Source organism: Muscardinus avellanarius, assembly GCF_963383645.1.
Source record: "Muscardinus avellanarius genome assembly, chromosome: 1".
Classification (NCBI taxonomy): domain Eukaryota; kingdom Metazoa; phylum Chordata; class Mammalia; order Rodentia; family Gliridae; genus Muscardinus; species Muscardinus avellanarius.
Window position 1 is genome coordinate 191,785,319 of NC_137786.1, and position 25,709 is coordinate 191,811,027.

Below are 25,709 nucleotides of genomic sequence, written 5' to 3' on the forward strand. Positions count from 1 at the left end.
TTACAGGTTCTAACACAGTTGAAGAACAAGAAAAATTGAAATGGCATTGTATAATTCTTGTCTTGAAGGAAATAAAATAAATACAAAATTATTTGAGAAGTAGTACTTTGCAAATATATATAGATTAGTTTATACTATGATAATTAGTATATCTTATAATAAATAAGAATAACACTTTTTAAACATCAGTATCAACAAAAAGATTGCAGTCTAACCTTTAAGTCCAGGAATTTATCATTCTCAAAAATATTTTCTTAATTTGTAACTTTCATTCTAGTAACTAATATAGCTGAGCAGGGAGGATACTTGAAAGAATGGCACTTCAAAACTAAAGTGTGCAAATAGCTACAATCTAGCACCCACCTCCCCCAGTTGGATCCTAGGAGCATGTGACATAGATTAGCACCTGTTATGACTTGGATGTTAAATGTCCCTTAATGCCATGTGTTGAAAGCAAGGTCACCAGCCTGTGTTGCTATTAGCAGGTGGTGGAACCTTTGAGTTCTACCTAGTGAAAGAAAGTTAGGTCACTAGGGGAATGCCCTTGAGGGAATCTTGGGACCCTGGCCGGCCTAATTCTCTCTCATTCTCATTCTCATTTCCCTCTCCTCTCCTCTCCTCTCCTCTCCTCTCCTCTCCTCTCCTCTCCTCTCCTCTCCTCTCCTCTCCTCTCCTCTCCCCTCCCCTCCCCTCCCCTCCCCTCCCCTCCCCTCCCCTCCCCTCCCCTCCCCTCCCCTCCCCTCCCCTCCCCTCCCCTCCCCTCCCTCCCTCCCTCCCTCCCTCCCTCCCTCTCTCTCTCTCTCTCTCTCTCTCTCTCTCTCTCTCTCTCTCTCTCTCTCTCTCTCTCTCTCTCTCTCCTTCAAGGTGAAAAGCTTTGTTCTACCAAGTGCTTTCTCTCATGATATTCTGCCAGATCCAAAGCAGCAGGGCCAGTCGACCATAGACTGAAACCTCTAAAAGATTTATTAGACAAAATAAATCTAACACAATACCCCTACTTCAAACAGCCAGGACAAAATTTTTTCTAAAACAATATAAGATACAGGAGGGGGGTTTTTTTGTTGTTGTTTTGTTTTGTTTTGTTTTGTTTTGTTTTTGGTACTGGGGTTCCTGGAAACCCTTCTACCTCTGGGCTACACTCCCAGACACCTATTTTTTATATTTTTTTAATTTAAAAACAGGGTCTCTTAAGCCACTGAGACTGGCTTCGAACCTGCGCTACCCTCCTGTCTACACCTCCCAAGCACAGGGATTACAAGCGTGCGCCGCCACACCCAGCTGTGGAGTTTTACAAACTTTATTATTCAGGTCCTTTGCCTGTCCTAAATTTTAACATTATTTTATCAATAACCTCACCTAAATGATGACTAATACAACTACTTTCTGTCAATGGACTAATTATTGTCTTTAATTCTTAAAATGGTGATGATCATAATCAAAGTCGTCTGGAATGTTACATGCGACTCTAGCCTCACTATTTCTCAGTACCAGCCAACAAAAACGAGGAGAGCGAAAGGGTCAAGCCACTGAGAACGAAAAGTAAAGTAAAAGCACGTAGAACCTTTAAACAACAGTTCTCTCAAAGTTACACATTTGTTCTCAGAGTAAAAATTAGACCTTTGTTAGTTATCAGTTTGGAGAGCAATGCAGCCAAAACTCACAAGAGCGTAACATGGAATTTATCACTTTGTCTAATCAACTCGGAGATTTTTTCTTCCCAACTTTCTTCCCTCTCATCAGTTTCTTTTGATCTTTCAGGAATCTTTGATTTTCTACCATGTGCCTGGTATAATACTGCATACTGGGTAAAAACAATTAAGAAGACATAGTCCCTGCCTTCATGATGCTCACATTTGATTTTATTCCAAAAACAGTATCTGCATAATATAATTTTATAGTGTTTGGTCCAAATCTTTATAATGATTTCCCAAAAATTACCAAAAATGATCCTTATTCTCTTAGCAATTGAATTATATCTTAAATGTTAAGAATTTCTTAAAATATGAAGCAATCATAAACATATTAACTTTCTTTTGTGTTTTTGCTATTTCCTATAAGCTATTAGATTTAAAACTAAATATTTCAAGAAGAGGTCAGTTTGGAGTATTTCAATAAATCCTACATGTGATAAAAGCAGAAAAGGAGAGAGATGAGAAAAGAAAAAAATCTTTTTACCTGCCAAAATTCAGCAGTTGTGTTTTATCTCTAAAAAAAAAATCAGTGTTCTGCATGTAGTGATATAATGACAGGGTGGGGGTAATTATAATTAGATGTCTATTTTGATTCCTCTCTCCATAGTATCAGTATTGAATGTCATTTGATTTGGGCAAAAAATAAGGTCATTTACTGCTTGAAAGATGTACAGGATTACTTCTCTGAATGTTTTACACAGAAATATTTAAAAATGAAAAACATCTCAAAATCAATCACATATAAACCAGTAGGATAATTTACAAAATTCACAACCAAAAGTAAATAGACAAACAAATAGACTATGTGGTTCCAATCAATAAATAATCAATTTTAAAATTTCAATAAACCAAAAGGAAAAGAACTTTTCAACTTACACATTAAAAACTTGAGAATGCTACGAAAACTTATTAAATCTTTCAGTGTGTACATTTATGGAATCTAAATTACCACTAATTAGCTGATCATCTACCGAGATAACTATAATTATTTCTTTTTTAAATTATTTTTGCTCAGGTATGAGGGGGGTAATTTAAGCATTTAAATGTTTCTTAAATAAAATATATTATTATCATTATTATTGCATAGGAAGTCTTCAACATATAAAACTTTTACCAAAGAATATCATTTGCCAGAAAATCAAATCTACTTGCAAAAGTAGAGATATGATGAAAATATTAATAAGGAGGAATGCTTTCTACTATGTGCCTCTGACTAGTTAGGTAAAATTATGAGCAAGTTCATGTCTACCAATAACCTAATAATGTTTTAGTCGCTCTATATCCAAGTGAGTATTTTAAACATAAATACTTCTTAAAACTCTGATTTTGATATATTTATTAGAAAAACTGACATAACAGTTCTGTGTTTTTGTATTTCTATTTTATGTAAAGTAAAAAACAATAAAATCTTTATTATGTTTTATTCAAAATGAGGACTTAAATAAATACTACAGCTCTTAATTATACTCCATTACTTCTTTTTTTTTAACATATTGGGGATGGAACCCAGGGGCATTCTACCTCTGCGCTATACCCCTAGCCTTATTTCTTATTTTTTATTTTGAAACAGGGTCTCACTGAGCTGCAAAGGGCCTCACTAAGTAGCTGAGGCTGTCCAAGAACCGCCATCCTTCTGTCTCAGCCTCCCAAATGCTGGGATTACAAGCATGTGCCTCCATGCCTGGCTACATTATGTCTTTTGACCCAATTATTCAAATACAATTAAGGGGTAACATAGCATTCACTTAATAGATATGACTCAAGTATAATCAAAGAATTTCACACAGAAGTTGCCATAAAAATATGTTTTAAACCAAGACAACTATCTATAACACTATGTTGTTTAAAATATTTAATGTTTCAGGTTGACAAAATACTCAGTATTCATGCCATGTATGTGGCTTTGCTTTCAGCAAATAACATTTTATCCTGATCATAATTGCTGCTAATATTTGAACATTATTGTTCTTCAACTTTAAGTTAATGAAAGTAAGGGAAGTTAATTCCTAAAATACAGAATGCATACAAATTTTATTTTCTGAGTAGTAACATAACAATTCATAGGTCTCAGCTTATAATATTTCTGAAATAAAGTGAGGTAACCTTTTTATACTTCTTTGGTGCATCATAATGTAGTTCACAGTGATAGTGACTTAGATGCACACAGCACTTGGTGGGTTTTCCCCCGGCTCCCTCCCAACTTCTCCCTCGCCCATACTGAATACTGTGATTGGCACTGGTGTTCTCACACGTGTACATGATGATGATGGAAGTGATTCTCTCATTGAGTCTCCCTCTCCACCTCCCCTAGACCACCTCCCTCAAATTTCTGACTTTATTCTCTGACTTTTTGTTATGTTATTTATTTTTCATTTTGCAGAACCCAGGGGCATTCTACCTCCAAGCTACACCTCCAGCCCTATTTTTTATTCTTTATTTTAAAACAGAGTCTCATTAAGTTGCTGAGGGCTTCACTATTACTTGAGATTGGCCATGAACCTGTGATCTTCCTTTCTCAGCCTCCCAAGTACTGGGATTACAAGTGTGTAACATCATGTCCCATTTCTTATTCTTTTTTATATAATTTTATTGGTGCATTATAATTTTGCATTATAATAAGATTCAAAGTGATACATTCATATTGTACATAATATTATTTGGTATATTTCCCTCTGCATTCCTCCCCTATACATGTTAGTGATATTGGTAGTGAGACCTTTTTATACAGATATGAAACTATTTGAACTGTTGCCTTCCTCAATCTTTCCTCCCCACCTATAACTTGTCTGCCAGATCTAATTTTCTTTTTTTTAATGTCATTTAAATGTCTTCCAAGCTTCAGAACCTCGGAACTTCTGATAATATTCTCAAAATGCAGAGTTCTTCTGTAGTCTTATTAAATACAATGATCACAACTAGTAAATATAACTATCATTTTTATAAAATTCCATCTTTCCTTAAATACTGAAAAATGTTATTAAAGATGTCAAGGTGTTCTGAGTGTAGTTTAAATTTGTGTGTATGCTGTTTCCTTGTGAAGTGTTAAGACAGACAAGGTAAGGCTAGGAAAGTTTTCATATGGCATATAATACCAGAAACATTAAATCATTTGTTATTTATAACCAAAATATTACTAATATTATCATCATTGTTATTAGCTCCTACAAGGCCTCATATATCGGAAGAATTGTTCATTCTTCAGATCAAAGTATCATCTTATATATGGGGTGATAAAGATATCTAATAATTTTTTCTAGAATTACATTATAATGACTTATTAAGGCCAATTTGGTACCTAATTAACTCAAGTGACTGAAGACCCTTGTCAAGTTTCAGATGCTGGATCTGTCCTTAAAAAGTCAAAACATAATTTCAAAAAATAGTCAACATCTAAAATATTTTTCTATACAAACTTTCCAACTTTCAAGAACCTGTGAGTATACTTTTGACTTAACTAGATATTTTGACATCAAGTAAATGGCCTCTGGGACTAAAGCAGGAAAAAACATCCTAGAAGAACATTTTCCTAAGCAGTGGTCAGAGTATAACTCAGATACTTTTATAAATTATGATTACAAGAAAACCTTCAAAATATCAAATAAGTTATCCTCAAGTCTCTAATCTATCTTCATAAACCAATCATCTGGAAGTTCACCTGGAAATTTCCTTGCTACCACCTAGAAAATTTTAAATCCTTAATCTGATAAATATTTTCCAGAAAGACATGGCAAAGGGATTGATGTCATATAATTCAAGTAGAAAAACAATAATTTGTAAAAAGAAAAAAACATGAAGCAATTCACTATAAATTAGAATCAATTCTCCACAACTAAGAATTTGGTCAGGTTTCTCATACGTCCCTTTGAGGACTCTTCCCCAAAGCAGAAACAAACTTCACTATATCTGTTTTTTCTCAAGAATTTCAACATTCTAAAGATGAAGGTGGTTGTACTCTAGTAAACTGAGAAGGCAAGAATAAGGCTCTTATTTTTCAACTATGATTAGACCAATGCTTTATAGGGATTGAATGAACGAGTTGTGAAACCTAACCCTCATGAGCAGACTAGCCTGTTTAGCAAAACAGTAAGTGTACCCTCTTCTGATTTTCCATATGGAAGACCAATTAAAAAAATGAGAATTCTCAGCTAAATAGCAGTTTTTTCTTTCAAAGTAAAAAACAAAGCCCTTCTCACAGTGCTTACATTTGTAATACATCTGTAAAAAGTGATTTTTTAGCATCAGAAAGCATTTTAATTGTAGTAAACTGAACAATGCTGAAATTGTTTGAAGAGGAGATTAAATTTAATGAAATTCACAAACAACCCCTTTTAGAAAGTAACAACAATTTTTTGAACATTAAAGAGGAGCTCATTATATCAAGACAACTCCACTGTAAAAAGCAGTCTGACTTCAATCACTGCATATCTACATGTTAATGAACTTGCTGCATAAAGCAGGGACTGAGCAGAAAAAGTAATAAAAAGACTGTCTCAATGCATATTTGCTAGGGGAAAAAAATCTTCTTTAATCAATAAAACACCTTTGCACAAGTACCTTAATAGTATCTGAAACTCTTTCAAACAACACAAAAGGAGGATGATACTTGAAAGTTTCGTTAAGACACTACACAGCTTACACTTTCTTGCAGTGTTCACATGCTGTCAGCCTCAGGATTCAGAAGACTTTCAAGTTTCACAGACAGATACAGCCTAGTACAAAGTCTTTGTCATAATAATTTCATTGCTGTCCCCTGATCAAGCATAGACAAATCTAAAACTGAAAAGTAAGAGCCAACCAATGACCTCTGATTAGAACCACAAGCCTCAATTTCAATAAAATGCCTTATTCACTGCTCTTTGGTGCCAACAAGAAAGGTGTGTTGTAGACTGAAAAGAGCAGTCAATACACCATTTATATCGCACAATGATTTCCATTATTCACAGAATTTGTGTTTATAGCCAGTGAGACACAGGTGTTTTAAAAATAGCTAAATCAAAACACAAAAATGCAGCTTTCTGCCTTTAAAATAAATAAATCACTTTGCCCTTACCTCTCAGTTACTTGCTACTGGCTTTCATGATTTACTTATTGTATTTTACTGCTCTTTCCAAAACCATAATTTACACAATATTTGTTGCTATTACTAATAGCCTAAGGAATGCTGACAATGTTTACTTTGAACCCCTCATTTTTCTAGGCTATTAGTGTACCATTCAAATATATGTCTACAAAGCTCATTTTAATTAAAGCAAAAGTTTGAATTTTTATTTATTTTTCTATAAAAAAGAGTTTCAGACTACAGCCATAGTTAGCATACTTTGATGCCTAACATTAGACTACCTTAAAAGAAATGGCTCAAAATGGTTAAAACCGAAAACTAGAATGAGTAAAGACCTGCAAGTTCTATAACGTATGGCATACTCTTTAAGTTGTAACACTGAAATATTCCAAATCTTACTGTTAAAAGAAAGGGCTTCACATGTAATTGCCAGTATTATTACTGGTGCCTAAAACATAGCAAATACTTTCTATGTTACATAACATGTTAGTATATCCATGTATGTATGTATTATATAGGTATGTGCATATCACATATATATTTACGTATAGTATATATGAATTGGAATCTAAGAATTATAAAGGTGATCTGAGGAAAGTGCCTACAAGTTAAACTGGAAGGAAGCAAACAGAAAGAAGGAAGAATAGAGAAAGACAGGAGGGAAGGGAATAAGAGAGAGAGATGGAAGGAAAGAAGGGAGTGATCTACAAAATCATGCTGTCTGCAGTGCAACTGTGTTGCTTTCCACCCTTCATCATTCCATTGACTTGAAGCACCACTGTCTGCCCAGTAACCTGAACTTCTCCTATTGCTTCACCTGCTGCAAGTAAACAGAAATACACACACCCACCTGACAAATCCTGAGACACAAATATAAGGATTTAACCTGTACAAATAGAAAACTTGTGACATCAATCAGTTGTCTGATCAACTGACTCAAAGAATTTAAAGCTCATGAGAGCAGGGACTCTGTCACACATATTGCTCTATCCTCAGAACTTAGATCAGTACCTGAGTAGAACAATAGGCATTTAACAAAAATTGCTTTAAAATTCATATTGTGAACATTCGTATTTTAGATCCTTGAAAAGACCATAATTTAGGGTAATAGTTCCCAAGATATGGTCATGTGACCTCTGAGTTCACCACTACTATTTCAGAGATCTTCAAGGTCAATTTTTTTCATAATTTAGATAATATAATATTTGCGTTTCCACTCTCATTGTATTATAAGTATGCAGTTGGAGTTTTCCAGAGTTTCATAATAAATATTAGTCCTTAAAGACTAATGTGTTCTGCTGTGTTGAAATTTCTAATATGGAGACTTCCAATTTGGGGAGGACTGAGTAGAAATACTTTTCCTTATTCCTCCCTATATGTACAACTAAAAGCCCTGGATATTATATATAAAACAAACATAAGAAGACCCTAAAAAGTGGAAGAAAAGCAGACTGACTAAAGAACTCAGGACCTGAAAAATGACATTGTGGTGAATTCCCTGAGTTTTATTTTTTGCTTCATCTTTCTCATACTTGGCACTAAAGAAGTTAGTGGCTTTTAAGTACCAATAGACACAGACAAAAAGTTCCAAGAATCTGCTCTTTCTAGCCAAAGGACAAGCAAAATGGCAGCATTTAGTAAAACAAAAACTATTAAACAATAACCACTCTGATTCCAAATAAATATTATAGGGAAAAAAAACAGTATGGCTCTAACCTGGCCCATTCAAACTAAGGCCAACTGGTAAACCTAGAATTTTATTTTCTCACATTGTTATCAGGCACCCAACATCCATACCCAGGGAAATGTCAAAGAAGCCCCGATAGAGATCTGGATCTTTTACTCCTGCCAGTTAGTAATAGCTCCCCCTGCCTTCCTTCCCTGTCCCAGGCCTAGGTGTCCTTCCCACTTCTCCCTGGAATGATGTCAGGATGCCTAGAGGAGAGTCAAAACTTTCACCATTGCCCAGTGATAACAAGGCCATTTCCACTGAAATGTCAGTAAATACCACATGGGAAGCTGGAACTTTATATCTAGCAATAACAAGAAGTCCCACACCCCAGGTGGAAACCTAGACCATTAGAGTCAGCTGACAGTAACAAGGTATCAACCTCCTTTCCTCTACTTTACCAGTGCTACAAGAAGCCAGCTAAGACAAAGGGTTTATATAAGAACTAGAGTGTCATACTACAAAAATGTACCAGTTTCAAGCAAAAACAAAGCAAAAGAAAAACAAAACAAACACTGTCATACAAAGAAACAGAAATATAACAAATTAAGTGAGAAATCAGTTAATATCAACACCAAGATCTTAGAATTATCTGACAAACAACTTAAAGCAGCAATAATAAAAATGATTACTATGAAAAAACAGAGAGCCTCAACAAATAAATAGAAGATATAAAGAAGAACTAAAAGGAAAGTTTTAGAACTGAAAACTACTATTGCTGAAATGACAAGTTCAATAGAGTGGCTTGATTATAAAACGGCAGGGAAAGAACCAGTGAACCTGAAGATAGAACAACAGAAAATTATCCAATCTAAACAACAAAGAAAAAACTTCAAAAAAATTAACAGAAACCGGGCATGGTGGCTCACATTTGTAATCCCAGTACTTGGGAGGCTGAGACAGAAGAATCACAGGTTCTTGTACAGCCTCAGCTACTTAGTGGCCCTCCCCAACTTAGTGAGACCCTGTTTCAAAATACAGAATATAAAAAATAGAGCTGGGGGTGTATCTCAGAGGTAGAATGCCCCTACCACAAAAAAAAAACTTAAGAGTGTCAGAAACACTAGGAACTAGAGCAAAATAAAATAAAATAAAAGATCTAACATGCACACCATCCGAAGAAAGAGAATGGGGCTGAAGAAGTATTCAAAGTAATAATGACTGAAACATCCAAATTCTGGCCAGAGATAAATACAATCTACAGATTCAAGAAGCTAAAAAAAATTCCCAGATGGGATCTAGTCAAAGAAATCCATTTGAAGAAACATCATAATTAACTTTTAAATTTTTAAAAACAAAAAAATCTTGAAAGCGCCTAGATAAAAATGATATCTTACTTAAAAGGAGAAACAAAATTCAAGTAACAGTATATTTCTCATCAGAAATTGTAGAAGCTTGAAGCTAGGAGGAAGTGGCACAATATTTTTCAAGTGCTAAAAGAAACTGCATCTTTTTTAATGTTCATCTAATTATGTGTTAAGAGGAATTATTTTAAACATAAAAGTTACCAAAAAGTGATGAGATAATAGGATGGAATATTCCCACTGGAATAAAAAAAATCAGGAAACAAAATATATGATAAATTTTGTTTCTTAGATTTATTAATGTACCAACTTACAGAAATGAAACTATTTAAATGATCTTGCTTCTCTTATTGTGTATGATTCTCAGAGAAATGTCCAGTGTAATTTTTTTTTAAAATAACCTGCTTCCTATAAACTTTTAGCCTTTCAAGATTTGCCCTTGTCTTTCACTTACCAAATCAACATTGGAAACTAGATTTTGAGGATTCACCTCAATTACATGACCTGTTCAGTAGTGGAAATTTCAAGTCATTCTTTCTCTTAATTAAAAGAGAAACAAAGAAGTATATTAGTTCAAAAGATAGGCTATATAGAAACTAGGCTTCTGAATTTTTATTGGGGCAAAATTCTCAACGCATTTCCTTTACCAAATTTAATTAAATAATATAAGCCCAAAGAAAAGTTCCCACGTAGTACAAACTTGCAAATATAGCAAAGACAAATTTGCCCACTGAGATGTCCCTCCTCAGTAACTCCAACCCTGTTATGACTTAACTTTAAATTCATAAGTTTACTTGCCAACACCTACCCTGATTCTTATAGCTTATTTTATTTTTTCTCATCTCACAAGGTACAGACTTACAAATTATTCTAGTAATGAGTGTATACTCCCTTGTATTATCCTAACACCTATTAAGTTATTTGACATACTTCAGAGATACATACTAATTATTTTCTATCCCTCTAAAACCTGGGAAAAAAAACCTACACATTTCTAGAATATAAAATTTCAGGGTCCTCAAAGAAGATATTAGAACATTAATTCTACATTGCCTCACCTATTTGCTTTGATTGATTTTGTTTGTTTTTGCCATTGCATTGTTACACCAAAAGTAAAAACAAAACAAAAACTTTTAAAGGGAAAAGTGTTTTTATACAAACAAATTCATTTCCAATGTACAGGTTCAAGTTCTCACTTTCAACAAGTAATATGAGGAATAAGGCATTTAAATTATTTTTAATATTTTATAGTATGTAGCAATATTTCCCTATGAAATTTAATCTGTATTTATTATTGTGTTACATGCCAGAACGAAGACCTTTACATTCTGATTTTTTAAGTAACCGGGTTTTTTTGTTTTTGTTTTTTGTTTGTTTGTTTTTGGGTTTTTTTGGGGGGGGTTGGTGGTACTGGGGTTCCTGGAAGCCCTTCTACCTCCGGGCTACACTCCCAGACCTATTTTTATATTTTTATTTGGAAACAGGGTCTCTTAAGCCAGAGCAAGCGGCTGGCTTGGAACCTGCGCGATCCTCCTGTCTCCGCCTCCCAAGCGTGGGGATTACAAGCGTGCGCCACCATGCCTGGCAAGTAACCGTTTTTTGTAAGTATATTATGGATTATTCTGAACTGGATGAAAATTATCTTAAACCCGGCGTGGTGGCGCACGCTTGTAATTCCCGTGCCTGGGAGGAAGAGACAGGAGGATCGTGCTGGTTCAAAGCCAGCCTTGCTGGCTTAAGAGACCCTGTTTCCAAATAAAAATATAAAATAGGTCTGGGAGTGTAGCCCGGAGGTAGAAGGGTTTTCAGGAACCCCAGTACGATCACAAAAAAAAATTTATCTTAAAACATTATTAAGAGCACAAATATCTATAAAGATTTTTTTGTTCCCATTACTTCTCAACTGACAGTATTAGCATTTATTATTGAAAATAAACATCATCATTAATCATGTTTAAAAGTTTAAGTTGTTCTGTTTAACAAAAAAGAAAACTATAACACTGAGGACATATTTATTTTAACCTGTGATTTATTTTCTTAATCTGAAACAAAAATGTTAAAATTATATTGTCTTAAATGTCCAGACACTGAATTATGTTTCTAAAATTAATTGGCATTTTGTAATTCCAATAGTTTCCCCAAAAATATCAGAGAAATGTGATAGTAACTCTTATTTTACTACAAAAATTTTAATACTTGAAACTACATGCTTAATTTCTTTTTCTTAGACAGAAAGCCTATAACAACAGAAGTGACTAGTGATAGTTATCATTTATCAAAATTAGCCTTTTAAAAATGCAACATAGTGATCTGATCCATTTTTAAGTCACAAATATTTATACAATTGCTATATAAAATTAAGCCTTTTCAATTGCAAGACTTTTCATCTTTTCACTTGCCATCTAAATATTATACTACTGTAATTCTAACAGAGTATGTAGTTTGATCCTTTTAACTAATTAGTGGATCAGCAAGAAGGAAGTCAGGCCACTGCAATTACTGTCCACATGTTCATTTGTACCAAATATGCTACAGGTCAACCTAACCATTTTTATTTCACAAAAGGATAATTTTTTTCCTAATTCATAATGTTTTTCTGGGAATGGTCAACAACACTAGCATTTACATAATGGCCATTTGTACTTGTTATACAAATAAAGAGTAATAAAATTTGGCTTAAAGAAGGAGAAATAAACTGGACAACCCATAGATCCATCATTTCTACAACTTTCCTTAAGCCAGTATAATTCTGTCTCTCATATTAAAGTCTGATCATATATATTTAATTCCATTCTTTAAAATTTTAATAGACAACTCCAGTGCTAACCTACCACTGCCCTGTCAGAAAATCTTTGATGTCACAGCATAATAGCTCCTGAAAGAACAGCACTAATACTTAATGTAACATGAAACCAGGGCTCTGCAGTGGGGCTGTCTGCTGTCAGGAACAAACAATTTCACTGCTGTTCCCCAGAAGTGACAAGGTTGGGACCTAGCTATACAAGCATCCCTTACTACCAAGAGAGAATCCGATTTATTAGAAATTAGAAAGGCCAGCTTCATTCTTTTAAATATACCAATCTCTATGTTGAAAACAGAAAATAATTTACACTTTAATGTCAAACAATGCATGTGGCTCAATTTTCTTTTTAGCCTGTAAGTTGTATGCTAAAGAAAGCTTTGGTGTTCTGAAAGAATTAGTAGGCCAAATGGAAATGGCTATACTTACTACTAAGAAGAAATTCATGCATTTTCATTATTTCAAAAGCCACACCAAATATTTATGTTTCAAAGACTTTTATATTTGTATTGGAAATCACTATGCAGACCTTTCCTTAGAATATGTTTGCATGATACCAAAATATCTGCTTAAGGCTAGCCATTTCAGCCAAAAGATCCATTAATATAGAAAAAAGAAAATAATAAAATAGTGCCTGTGCAGACCAAAATGCTGATTTTCCTTTTAAACCTACTAATCAAAAATATGATAATTTTAAAGCATTCATATAACACCTGTAAGGGAGCAAAGATAATAAAATTTAATTAGTAGTTGATTAAAAATCTCTTTTAGTGTCATGTTATCAAAACACTAAGTCATATCTATTCCTCTTAAAACTATTGTTTGCATTGTTCTTTTAGCTTTTTTTTTTTTTTGGTGGGTCTGCAGATGGAACCCAGAGGCATTCGACCTCTAAGCTACACCCCCCTGCCCAATTTTTTATTCTTTATTTTTTGAAACAGGATCTCACTGAGTTGCAGAGGGCCTCACTAAGTAACTGAGGCTGTCCGCGAACCGCGATCCTCCAGTCTCAGCCTCCCAAATGCTGGAATTACAAGCGTGCGCCACCACGCCTGGCAGCAATTAATTTTCTGACTTCCCTGTTACCATTGTCTTGAACTGTTATTTAATTCTCTTAATGTTCCTGTTCCATAAGCCCTTAAGACCTCTACAAGAAAAACTTATAAACTTTATTGGGAGACTTTAAAGAAGACTAAAGTAAATGGAAAGCTACAATGTGTTCATGGATTGGAAGATTTATTTGTGTGTGTAATGCTGAGGTTGAAACCCAGGGGTGTTCTACCTCCAAGTTATACCCCCAGCCCTATTTTCTTTTTTATTTTGAATCAGTATCTTATACTAAGTTTCAAAGGACCTTGATAAATCACTGAGGCTGGCCTCAAACATATGATCCTTCTATCTGAGCCTCTCAAGTACTGAAATTTCAGGCATGGGCTAACATACCCAGCTGTACTGAAAGATTTAATGTTATAAAGATATCAGTTAGCCAAGCATGGTAGCACATTTTTGTAATCTCAGTATTTGGGAGGCTGAGACAGGAGGATAACAGGTTCAAGGACATCTTCAACAAATAGTGAGATTTTCATCAAGAGATCTTATTTCAAAATAAAAAGAAAAAAGGGCTAAGGATATAACTTAGAGATAAAAAGCTCCTAGGTTCAATCCCTAGTAACACACACACACACACACACACACACACACACACACACACACACACACAATATTCCACTCTCAGGACCACAAAAAATATTTTTGCATTAAATGCAAATAAATGAATCAAAAATTCCCACCGGGCGTGGTGGCACATGCTTGTCTTCTAATCCTAGCATTTGGGAGGCTGAGACAGGAGAATCGTGGTTCGAGAACAGCCTCAGCTACTTAATGAGGCCCTTTGCAACTCAGCAAGACCCTGTTTCAAAATAAAGAATTAGCCGGGCGTGGTGGCGCATGCTTGTAATCCCCGCGCTTGGGAGGCAGAGACAGGAGGATCACACAGGTTCCAAGCCAGCCGCGCGCGCTGGCTTAGGAGACCCTGTTTCCAAAATGAAAATGTAAAAATAGGTCTGGGAGTGTAGCCCGGAGGTAGAAGGGTTTCCAGGAACCCCAGTACCACCAAAAAAAAAAAAAAAAAAGAATTAAAAATATGGCTGGGGGGGGGTAGCTCAGAGGTAGAATACCCCTGGGTTCCATCCCCAGTACTGAAAAAAAATATTCTACAGGTTTCTTTTTAGAACTTAATAATTTAATTCTAAGTTTATATGGAAATACAAAGGCCAAGAAGTGCCAAAATGTTCTAAAACAAAATAAAGAACAAGGTGGCAAGATTTACTCTCTAAGATAGCTTAAGACTCATTATTCTAAAAGGTTCATTATAAAGTAAATAAAATGAAGCCAGGATAATATAGATGCAAGGATAGACAAATACATCAAAAGAACATAATAAGAACCCAAAATCAACCTATGTATATATGAGGATTTGATATATGACAAAGATAAAGTGCAGAATAGTAAGGAAAACATGAGTTTTAATAAACTACCTGGGCAAATAGATGGACACCCATATGAGAAGAAAATAAATAAATACAACTAGACCCTTAATTTCTTTTTTCTTTTCTTATTTTTGTTTTGTTTTTTGTACCAGCGATTGAATCCAGGGGCATTCTACCTCCAAGATACACCGCCATATGTTTTTCTTTTCTTTTCTTTCTTTTTTTCTTTTTTTGAAGCAGGACCTTGCTAGGTCGCTAGGGGACTCACCAAGTTGCTGGGGCTGGTTGCTAACCTTCTATCCTCCTGTCTCAGTCTGGGATGGTAGGTGTGGGCCACCATGCTACATAAGCTACATCAGAGTGGGAATGTAGCTAATGTAAGAGTGATCAACCTACATGAGGCCTGAATTCAATCCACAGCACAACAAAAGTTAAAATTCAAAAAAGATGGGGGAAAGAACAATAAATACTCATCTATAGTGAAGCAAAAAAAATCTTTTCATAAAAATTCCATAAAAGAGGGCTGGGTATATACCTCAATAGTATAGTGCTTGCCTAGCACAAATGAGGTCTTGGTTTTGATCCCCAGAACTGCAAATAAATGAAAAAATAAAAGAATAAAAGATGATATTTGCAACATATGTAAATAATTAATAGAAAATTACAAATGATTTTTAAAAGACAATGACCCAGTAGAAAAATGAGCAAAAGACTTGAACAGATACTTTACAAAAGAAGAAATCTACTAAGCAATAATTTATTAAAAAGTGCTTAGTATCTTAACAATGAAGAATGCAAATTATAACCAAGATGAGATCATTAAACAACAGATTGGCAAAATTAAAAGTTTGGAAACATATAATTATTGCAAGAATGTCAAACAAGGGGAATGTTCATAGACATTCTCAGTGGCAGTATAAATAAACACTTTTAGAAGAATTTGGTATTATCTAGTAAAGATGAGACAGGCATACTTTCTGACCCAACAACTTCATTCCTTCATACATAGCCGTATGCATGTGGACTCCAAGAATGAATATATATGCAAGAAGTTTTGTCACAGTATTGTTCATAACAGCCAGCAACTGGAAATAATGCAAATGCCCAATGATAGCAGAGAAGACAAATAACTCACAAAATAAAAATATATGAATGAACTAGGACTTTATGATAGTGATATGTGTTAAGCAAAAACAATGCACATAAAAATAAATTCTGATTCCATTTATATAATGAATAAAAACAGGCTAAAGCAAATTTACTTAGATATGCATTCATAAGCAGTAAAACTATACAGTGAAGAAAGTAACATTAAATACATAATGATGTGGGTATAATTAGGAAGGGACACAAGTGGCTTCGGGGATAATGTCAGTATTCTATCTTTTTTAACCTAGATATTGGTTCCATGGGATTCACTTTATAATTATTCATTACACATGCATACATCTATATTTCAAACACTTTGAACTTTGCGTGTTTATATTTCAATTTTTAAAAAGAACAAATCTAATTCACATAGTGTTATTGTGAATAAAAGTGAATTCATGTACACTAAATAGAAAGTTCTTTGAAAACCACAGACTACTACATACATACTCATTTTTAAAACTTAGACATTAGAACCACCCTCAGTCATTGACCAAATAAGAAATATACTACATTATATAAATAAGAAATATACTATATTATATAAAAGCCCCCACCTCAAAAACCTATGTTGCCATTTCAGAGTAATGACATAACTTCTGCAGCACCAGAAAATACTTTTACTCTTGTTTGAGAGATTCATTTCTTTTCTTCTTCTTTTTTTTTTTTTTTTTTTTTTTGTGGTACTGGGGTTCCTGGAAGCCATTCTACCTCCGGGCTAAGCTCCCAGACCTATTTTTTATATTTTTATTTGGAAACAGGGTCTCTTAAGCCAGCGCGGCTGGCTTCAAACCTGCGCGATCCTCCTGTCTCCGCCTCCCAAGCGCGGGGATCACAAGCGTGCCCACCACGCCCGGCTTGAGAGATTCATTTCTGTGGACTAAAACATTATCATATTTTTTTAGTTTTTATATGATTTTATTTTCTCCCTTCAACTCTAATAATATGATATCCAAATTTTGTCTTCACTGGCGGGTCTGTATACACAGGCTTATCCATTCCACTTACAGGCAAGGCAAATTCTGCTTCTTGAAATGGTCCCACCATGGACCCTCTGTTCATCAACCCAAGTCATTCCCTTGCCTGGCCTTATCTTCACTATATTGTGTGGCCACCTCATTGAATTTTATTCTAGACTTTAACTTCTCCATGACTTTCAGGATTGAACCCAGGGCATTTTACCTCCAAACTACACCCCCAGTCCATTTTTTATTCTTTATTTGGAAACAGGGTCTAAGTTGAGGAGGAACCTGCAATCTCCTGTCTCAGCCTCCCAAGTACTGGAATTATAAACTTGCGCCACCAATCAAAAGGGATTCTAAACTACAATAAAACTTAGTTGCTTTTTTTAAATTTAGAATAAATACACTCTATTCCAAATATTCAAATAATACCATGTGAAATATATTTATCCCCACTTTATAGTCACTCTAAGATATAAATCAGGTTGTTATCATTAAAATAAATGGGGAATTTTTTCAAAGTATAAACAACTAATGGAAATAAGCTTTTAAAACTAGGTAAAAGAAAGGAAGGAAGGGAGGAAAGGCAGGAAAAACAGAAAAGGAAAGAAGTAACAAAAGAAGGAAGGAACCACTAAAGGAGTTAATTTATTAACTTATTAAACTTATTAATAATAACTTTATTATTATATTTACTCATTCATATTTTTTTTCAGGTGGGGATGGAACCTAGGGGCATTTGACCTCCAAGCTACACCGCCTGCCCTATTTTTTATTCTTTATTTTGAAACTGGGTCTCACTGAGTTGCAGAGGGCCTCACTAAGTAGCTGAGGCTGTCCGCGAACCGCGATCCTCAGGTCTCAGCCTCCCGCATGCTGGGATTACAAGTGTGCACCACCACACCCTGCTTTACTCATTCATATTTTTAAAAACAGAATCTCAGAGATAGAGTTGTAACACACTGGTGCTTGCCTAGCATGCATGAGGCCCTATGTTCAATCCCCAATACCACAAAAAAGAAAGAAAACAGAATCTCAGATATATACAAATCTCATATTCAAATGCATACACACAAAAACATATTACCTTACTTATTAAAGTAGTAATAAAAAATGTCATGAATAGAAAAATATTTAATTATGCTTTGTAAAAATATGTATTGCTTTTCATTCCATTATTTATTATATCTTTTCTCATTTTCCTCTAACAAAGCTTTCTTTGTCATGTGTCTCATTTATTTATTTATTTTTGGTATCTAAGATTGAACCCAGAGGCATTCTATCTCCAAACTACACCCCAACCTTTTTTCTTTTTAATTTTTGAACCTGCAATCCTCCTGTCTCAGCCTCCCAAGTATTGGGAATACAGGCATGCACCAACATGCCTAGCTCAAGTTTTTACCAAAAGGCCATGACTAGTTGAAGTAAAATCATTGGGGCATATGCTAATTCTGTTTTAACTCTTTGAGAAACACATGGTTTTGAAATTGGCTGAACCATTTTATATTCCCATAAATAATGTTTAAATTTTTAATTTCTCTACATCCTTGGCAACATCTGTTGATTGTTTTATTTTAGCCACCCTAGACTGTGTAAAGTAGTACTTCATTGTGATTTTGATTTACATTTCCCTAATGTCTAAGGATGCCAAGCATCTTTTTTGTGTGTTCCCATTAAACATTTACATCTTATTTGGACAAACATTTATTTCAGTTGTCTTTTCATTACTGAATTGTAAGAGTTCTTAACATATTCTATATACAAATACCAATTCAATATTATTTGCAAGTATTTCCTCCATTCTATGGATTAGCTTTTAACTTTATTGATTGTTTCCTTTGAAACACAAATGTTTTTTTTACTTTGATGAAGTCCAACTTATCTTTTTTTAACTTGTGCTTTTTATATCATATCTATGAAACCATTACCTAATCCAAGTTCATGAAAATTGTGTTTTCTTCTCTATGAGTTACATTTAAGTCTTTGATTCACTTTGAATTTATTTCTGTATGTGGTATGAGGAAGGGACCCAGGTTCATTTGCATGGGGATATCTAACTGTCCCAGCACTATTTGTTAAAAAGATTATTATTTTCCCACCGAACTGTACTGGTATGCTTGTCAAAAATAACTAGAGATATGAATGTGACTCAGGAGCAAATAAACTGCCTAGCAAGCATGAGTTCAATCCACAGCACCATAAAAAATATAGACATATTTTTGTGTGTGCGTGGTACTAGGGGTGAAACTCAGGGGCTTTCTACCACCAGGCTATACTCCCAGACCTATTTTCTATTTTATTTGGAAACAGGTTCTCACTAAGTTGCTGAAAGCCTCACTAAGTAGCTGAGGTTGTCTTTAACCTGTGTGATCCTCCTGTCTCAGACTCCCAAGCGCAGGGATTACAAGTGTGTGTCACCACACCTGGCAAAAATATAGACTTTTTTTTTCTTTTTTTTTTTTTGGTTTCTGGAAACCCTTCTACCTCCGGGCTATGCTCCCAGACTTATTTTATATTTTTATTTGGAAACAGGGTCTGTAAAGCCAGTGCAGTGTGGCTGGCTTCGAACCTGAGAGATCCTCCTGTCTCTGCCTCCCAAGAACGGGGATTACAGGCGTGGGGCACCACGCCTGGCTAGACATTTTTTAAAAGATGTGATTAGGGGCCCCAGGACCACGCGTAGCATGCCAGACCCCTGGAGAAACCGGGCACGGTCATAAGACCCTGGGTCCCAGGCAGGGGTCGGGCAGGGCACGCTGGACCCCGGAACAGCCGGGGCCCGGGTCACAGGACTCTGGGCCCCAGACAGAGTAGTGCAGAGCACGCTGGACCCATGGGGAAACCAGGCCGGGTCACAGTGCTACTGAGTGCCTGATCCCACTACCTCCTCAAACCACACATACTGTCTTCTCTTATTAAAAAAAAGAAAAAAAGAAAAAGTTAAAAGAAAAATATCGGAGAGGGAGAGGGGTTAAGAAGGCCATGGTAGATGCCAGGATACTGGAGATGAAGACAAAACTTATCCAAATGAACTGGAACTTATGGAAAAATTCCCCATGAAGGAGGACTACTGCTTTTCTACATTGTTAAGAATCTTGGACATCACCTGTAAGGAGAGAGTTTAGCGGAGACCAAGGAGAAAGACGGTATTGAAAGCAGTCTCCGCGATGGCGGTGGAGACTTGTATTCAGGAGAAGCAGAAATTGGATCCTACCAACCTTATTTTTTTGGAGAAATTACACCAAATGTCGAATGCTACCGTCCATGCTTAGGAACACTGAACAACATTCAGAGTGGAAAAAGAGCTTGGGAAAGATTTTAAATGGTGGAGCAGTGGCAATGGCAGTGGCCAGTACTCAGGGGAGGCAGAGATCTGATGCATTACACCTGGAACCTTTGAATTAATAACCCCAGAGGCAGAATGCTACCACCACGCACCCTCGAGAACGTGGGACAAATGGTTGGGCGAAGAGGGTGCTTGGATTGAAGTCTGCCGAGGCATGAGGCCGGCGACGGACACAGCAAAGCTGGGATCGGAGCCTGCCGTGAGGCAAGGCCGGTGCTGGGGCCTCCGAGGCCGGGATTGGAGCCTGCCGAGGGGTTAGGCCGGTGCTGGGGCCAGCGGCCAGCATCAGAGCCTTCCGTGAGGCAAGGCCGCTACTGAGGCCTCCGAGGCTGGAATCGGAGCCTGCCGAAGGGTTAGGCCGGTGCTGGGGCCAGCGAGGCCGGCATCAGAGCCTGCCCTGAGGCAAGGCTGCTACTGAGGCCTCCAAGGCTGGGATCGGAGCCTGCTGAGGGGTTAGGCCGGTGCCAGGGCCAGCGAGGCCGGGATCAGAGCCTGCCATGAGGCAAGGTCGGAGCTGGGGCCTCCGAGGCCGGGATCAGAGCCTACCTCGAGGCTAGGCCGGTGCTGGGGCCACCGAGGCCAGGATCGGAGCCAGCTGAGGGGTTAGGCCGTTGTCGGGGCCAGGGAGACCAGAATAGGGGCCTCCCATGAGGCAAGTCCGCTGCTTGAGCCAGCGAGGTCTGGATCAGTCCACCGGGTAGCCAGGCCACTACTGGGGCCGTCAAGAGTGGGATCGGTACTTGCAATGCGGCATGCACAGAGAAATATCGCAGAAAATAAAAACCAGATGCTTCCCCTAATCAGCAATAACTAGGAGGAAAGGGGCAACAGGAAGAGGTCGAGCTATAGAAAGGGCCCTATAGTGAAACAACTAAGGTAACCAATCAGAGGGTATGGAATAGGGGAGGATGGAGCCTCTTTAAAACACAGGAGGTACATAAACAAATGTATTAAAGTTAATCACCAAACAAGCATGGGATCGAGGGAGGGGGAGGGAATGGGATGGGGGCTGGATGAGGGCTAATTGGATGATGTGTGCTTGTATATCCTCTCAAGTCTTGTATTCCAATGTGATATATGATTACAATGCACTAATAAAAGGAAATTTAACTAAATGTTACATTAGTCCTAATGCTATCTGTAATCCTAATTTTGAACGTATGTGAAATTCTGACAATACACTGAAATTAAATATAATTGCACATATATATGATATGTATATCACTTTTCCAAGCCATTAAACATAGCTTTAACTAATGTGTATAAGAAATTAAACTAAATGTTTTATTTAAAAATTAAAAATAAATAAATAAATACAATAAAAGATGTGATTAGCATTTACTTGTCACTGGGAATTTTTAATGATGGCTTCCTGTCTATGTACATAATTTGAAAAGTAGACTTTTTGATTCAGTATATTGATCATTCAAATGGACTATAGAAAATGTTTGAATCTTATTTTTCCACATTTTAGCTTTACTACTTAGCCATTGAGACTAAGTTTATGATAGCTTGAAGTAGCCATTGTTTAGTAGCTGTGAAGCCCTCTATATACTTTAGTTTCCTCCCCTGTAAAGTGCACAGAGTGGATTAGGTTATGTTTGAGTGTTCTTAACCCGACAGTGCACCTCATCCTCAAGTTGTGGAGCAAAGAGGAAGGAGGGACAGCTGAAGGAAAGAAAAGTACTGAGCAATCAAGGTTTCATCCAAGGTAACTTTCTTAGATTTTTTTTTTTTTTTTTTTTTTTGGTGGTGGTGGTACTGGGGTTCCTGGAAGCCCTTCTACCTCCAGGCTACACTCCCAGACCTATTTTTACATTTTTATTTGGAAACAGGGTCTCCTAAGCCAGCGAGCGCGGCTGGCTTCAAACCTGCGCGATCCTCCTGTCTCTGCCTCCCAAGAGTGGGGATTACAAGCGTGTGCCACCACGCCCGACTTCTTAGATTTTTATAAGTAAGGATTTATTTGAAAATTAGGTTTCCTTGCTTACAAAAAGCCTGGAAGCTACAGAATTCTATGACTCCTGAGAGAAAAAGAAGAGTAGGGATAAATAATAGAGATATAAAAAATATAGATAAATATAAATAAAATTCAAGGCTATGTCCTGAATAATACACAGTGCAGGATCCTAGGCAGGTGGGGAGTTACAGCATGAAGAGTACGGCACCAGAATAAAGAACTGGAAACTACAACCTGAAAGGGGAGATTTGAAGAAAAAAAGACTCCATTTTTTTTTTTTTTTTTGGTGGTACTTGGGTTCCTGGAAGCCCTTCTAATTCCGGGCTACACTCTCAGACCTATTTTTACTTGGAAACAGGGTCTCCTAAGCCAGCGCCCGCGGCTGGCTTCGAACCTGCGTGATCCTCGGGTGATTGGAGCACTTTTTCAATTCCGAGGTTGCATAATTCAAAGACTTTAAGTTTAGGATTTGAGGTACAAATACCCAGAAATTCATTCCCAAGCTCTAATCTAGCCATGAAACTAACAACTAAAATATCACTACCATCTCCTTTAGTACTATTATAATGACATGGCTGCCTTGAGGAAACCATAGATTTCACAGCTGCCCTTTCAGATACCGTTATTGTGAGATGTAGGATGTCGCACAAAGAGCTCATGAATTAATGTTCACAGTTGATGTATTTCACTGATAAGAGTTCTAATCTTCTCAGTGGATAAATCAATTGTAATGGATTTATTTGGTGGCAACTTAGGCAGGCGGTGTATGGCTGAAGAAGGTGGCTCGTGGGGGTGTGACTTAGGACTTGCTTTTGTCTTTGAATTCCCTTTCTTGCTGGCTCTCTTGTTTCAGGTTTTCATGATGTGAGAGTAAAGCCCTTGCTCTCTTCCTCTCTCTGCTTCCCACTGCCATGCCCCTGGTCTTACATGAACTGAACCCCAAAATCAACAAAAACTGAGTAAAAAAATCTTTTTTGGCGTCATCTCTAAATTGTGTGGTCAGTCATTTTGGAACACAGCAATGATAATGTTGACCAATATAGATACTATCTTATTTATACTTTTAAATGCTGAACTCATAGATGCCACCACTGCCACAGCTACTTTTCTTTTCTTCACGGGTGCTCTCTTTTACCAGGAAAACCATATGAAATTATTAGTGTATAGAACTTATTAGCTTTACTCATCAGACAAATTTGAGTTCAAATTCTAGATATCACATAGCCAGTCTCCTGCCTTCAGTAGGAACCTTCTGGGACCTGGAGGTAAAACCTGCAATTCCTGGTGATATTGGCTAAGCCACTCTTGAGAGATACCTTCTGGATTCAGAGGACACTGGAAGTCAACATTCTAAAAAAATGTTTGAGAGATATAGAGAGTTATCAATGCCAAACCCCAATCACAGCCAAATACCTCTCTACCTGTAACCTTCTGGGCCTAGAATCAAGCCCTAAATCACAGGACAAGACAGGATGCATCTGGGCCCTACTTGGGAAATAGCTCCTGGATCAAACTCCTGTCTGCTAGCTACTACCACTATAGGTGCTATCATTGTTTCTTTAGTTATTGCTAGAATCGCAAATATAGCCCTGAGAAAACCCATACCCAAACTCACTATGTACCCAAGTCAATTGTCTTCAAAAATTATGAAATTCAAAAAAGAAGAGGCTGACCTTACAATAAAGGAATTTTAGTTTCAATAGATTTGTTTATTCGCAGTTAAACAGGTTCTCAAAGAGGCTCTAACTATTACCATAGTTAGAATTCCCCCAAAGGTTCTCTGAAGTCCCTGCGTGAGGAAATTGTAGAATTATTTCACATTACATTCAATAGTGTTCATTTTTACCCCATTCAATAAAGTATTTTAATGGGGTAATAAAGCATTCTTTATTTTTGGTCAGATTATCCTCTTCATTTACTTTAACAATAGCTAATGCTTACCTGAGCTTAATAATAGCTAATGCTTACCTGTTTAAAAACTGTACTAAGTTTTTAAACACTTACTTTCTAAACACTTACATTTACTTCTTTAATTCTTAAAACAAACCTTAGAACTAAGTACTATTTTAAAGATAAGGAAACTAAGAACTGAAGAGATTAAAAGTAACAAACCCAAGTTCACACTGCTAGAAAGCAGTGGAGTACACACTTAATACAAGCTTACTTAACTCTAAACTAAATCTCCAGTACTATGCAGGTCAGAGAAGGAAAATTAGAATGAGCATGAGATTTTTACTCTTAAAATAACTAACAAAGAAGAACAGATTTTAAACATAATCCCAGAATTTGGGAGGCTGAGACCGGAGGGCCATGGTTCACAGAAAGCCTCAGCTACTTAGTGAGGCCCTTTGCAACTCAGTGAGACCCTGTTTCAAAAATAGACTTGCCAGGCATGGTGGCACAAGCTTGTAATCCCTACACTTGGGAGGCGGAGACAGGAGGATCAGGCAGGTTCAAAGCCAGCCACGCTGGCTTAAGAGACACTGGTTCCAAATAAAATATAAAATAGGTCTGGGAGTGTAGCCCCAAAAAAAGAAAGACTAAAAAATTAGGGCTGAAAGTGTAGCTCAGAGGTAGTATGTCCCTGGGTTCCTTCCCCAGTACCACAATAAATTAATTAACTAATTTGTTAATTTTTAAAACATAATCTTAAGGAAGAAAGGAAATAAAGGTTCACAGAGGAGAATATTTTAAAATGTTGTGTCAAGAGGATATCCAAAGCTTCAGTATTTTTAACATTGCCTTGTTCTAAAATTGACATCTATGCAACAACCTTCAGGTTGAAATGATCACTGAATGCTTAAAAGAATTTAAGCATCTATACCTAAAAGGAAATTTACATAGACCCATTCCATTTATTTGTTTGTTTGTTTATTTATTTATTATTGGTACTGAGAATAGAGCCCAGAGGCATTCTACTTCTGAGTTACACCCCAGCCCTCTTTTTTATTCTTTATTTTGAAACAGAGTCTCACTGAGTTGCTAGTACTTAATACTAAGTACTAGCTGAGGCTGTCCTCAGTGATCCTCCTGTCTCAGCCTCCCAAATGCTGGGATTACAAGCATGAGCTACCATGCCCAGCTCCTACTTCTTGAGTAATGCTCATTCACTGAAAGTGTCACTGTTCTTGTAATAAAATAACAACCAAGAGATAACTGGTCTCACTGGCTTTGTAAGTTGTTTAAGTAGTTACAAAGAAATGCATCAATACAGAAAGAA

General features: G+C 36.5%; 1 protein-coding gene and 1 pseudogene across 2 annotated transcripts in view; both read right to left on the reverse strand.

Moving 5' to 3' along the window:
• Positions 1 to 25,709, reverse strand: part of SOX6 (SRY-box transcription factor 6) — a gene marked incomplete at both ends in the record, with an annotated part of 599,473 nt that overhangs the window by 548,895 nt on the left and 24,869 nt on the right. The gene's annotated exons all lie outside the window — the stretch shown is intronic.
• LOC308279660 (peptidyl-prolyl cis-trans isomerase NIMA-interacting 4-like) lies at positions 17,140 to 17,372 on the reverse strand (annotated as a pseudogene). Its single transcript has one exon. The product of its transcript is annotated as a peptidyl-prolyl cis-trans isomerase NIMA-interacting 4-like (transcript).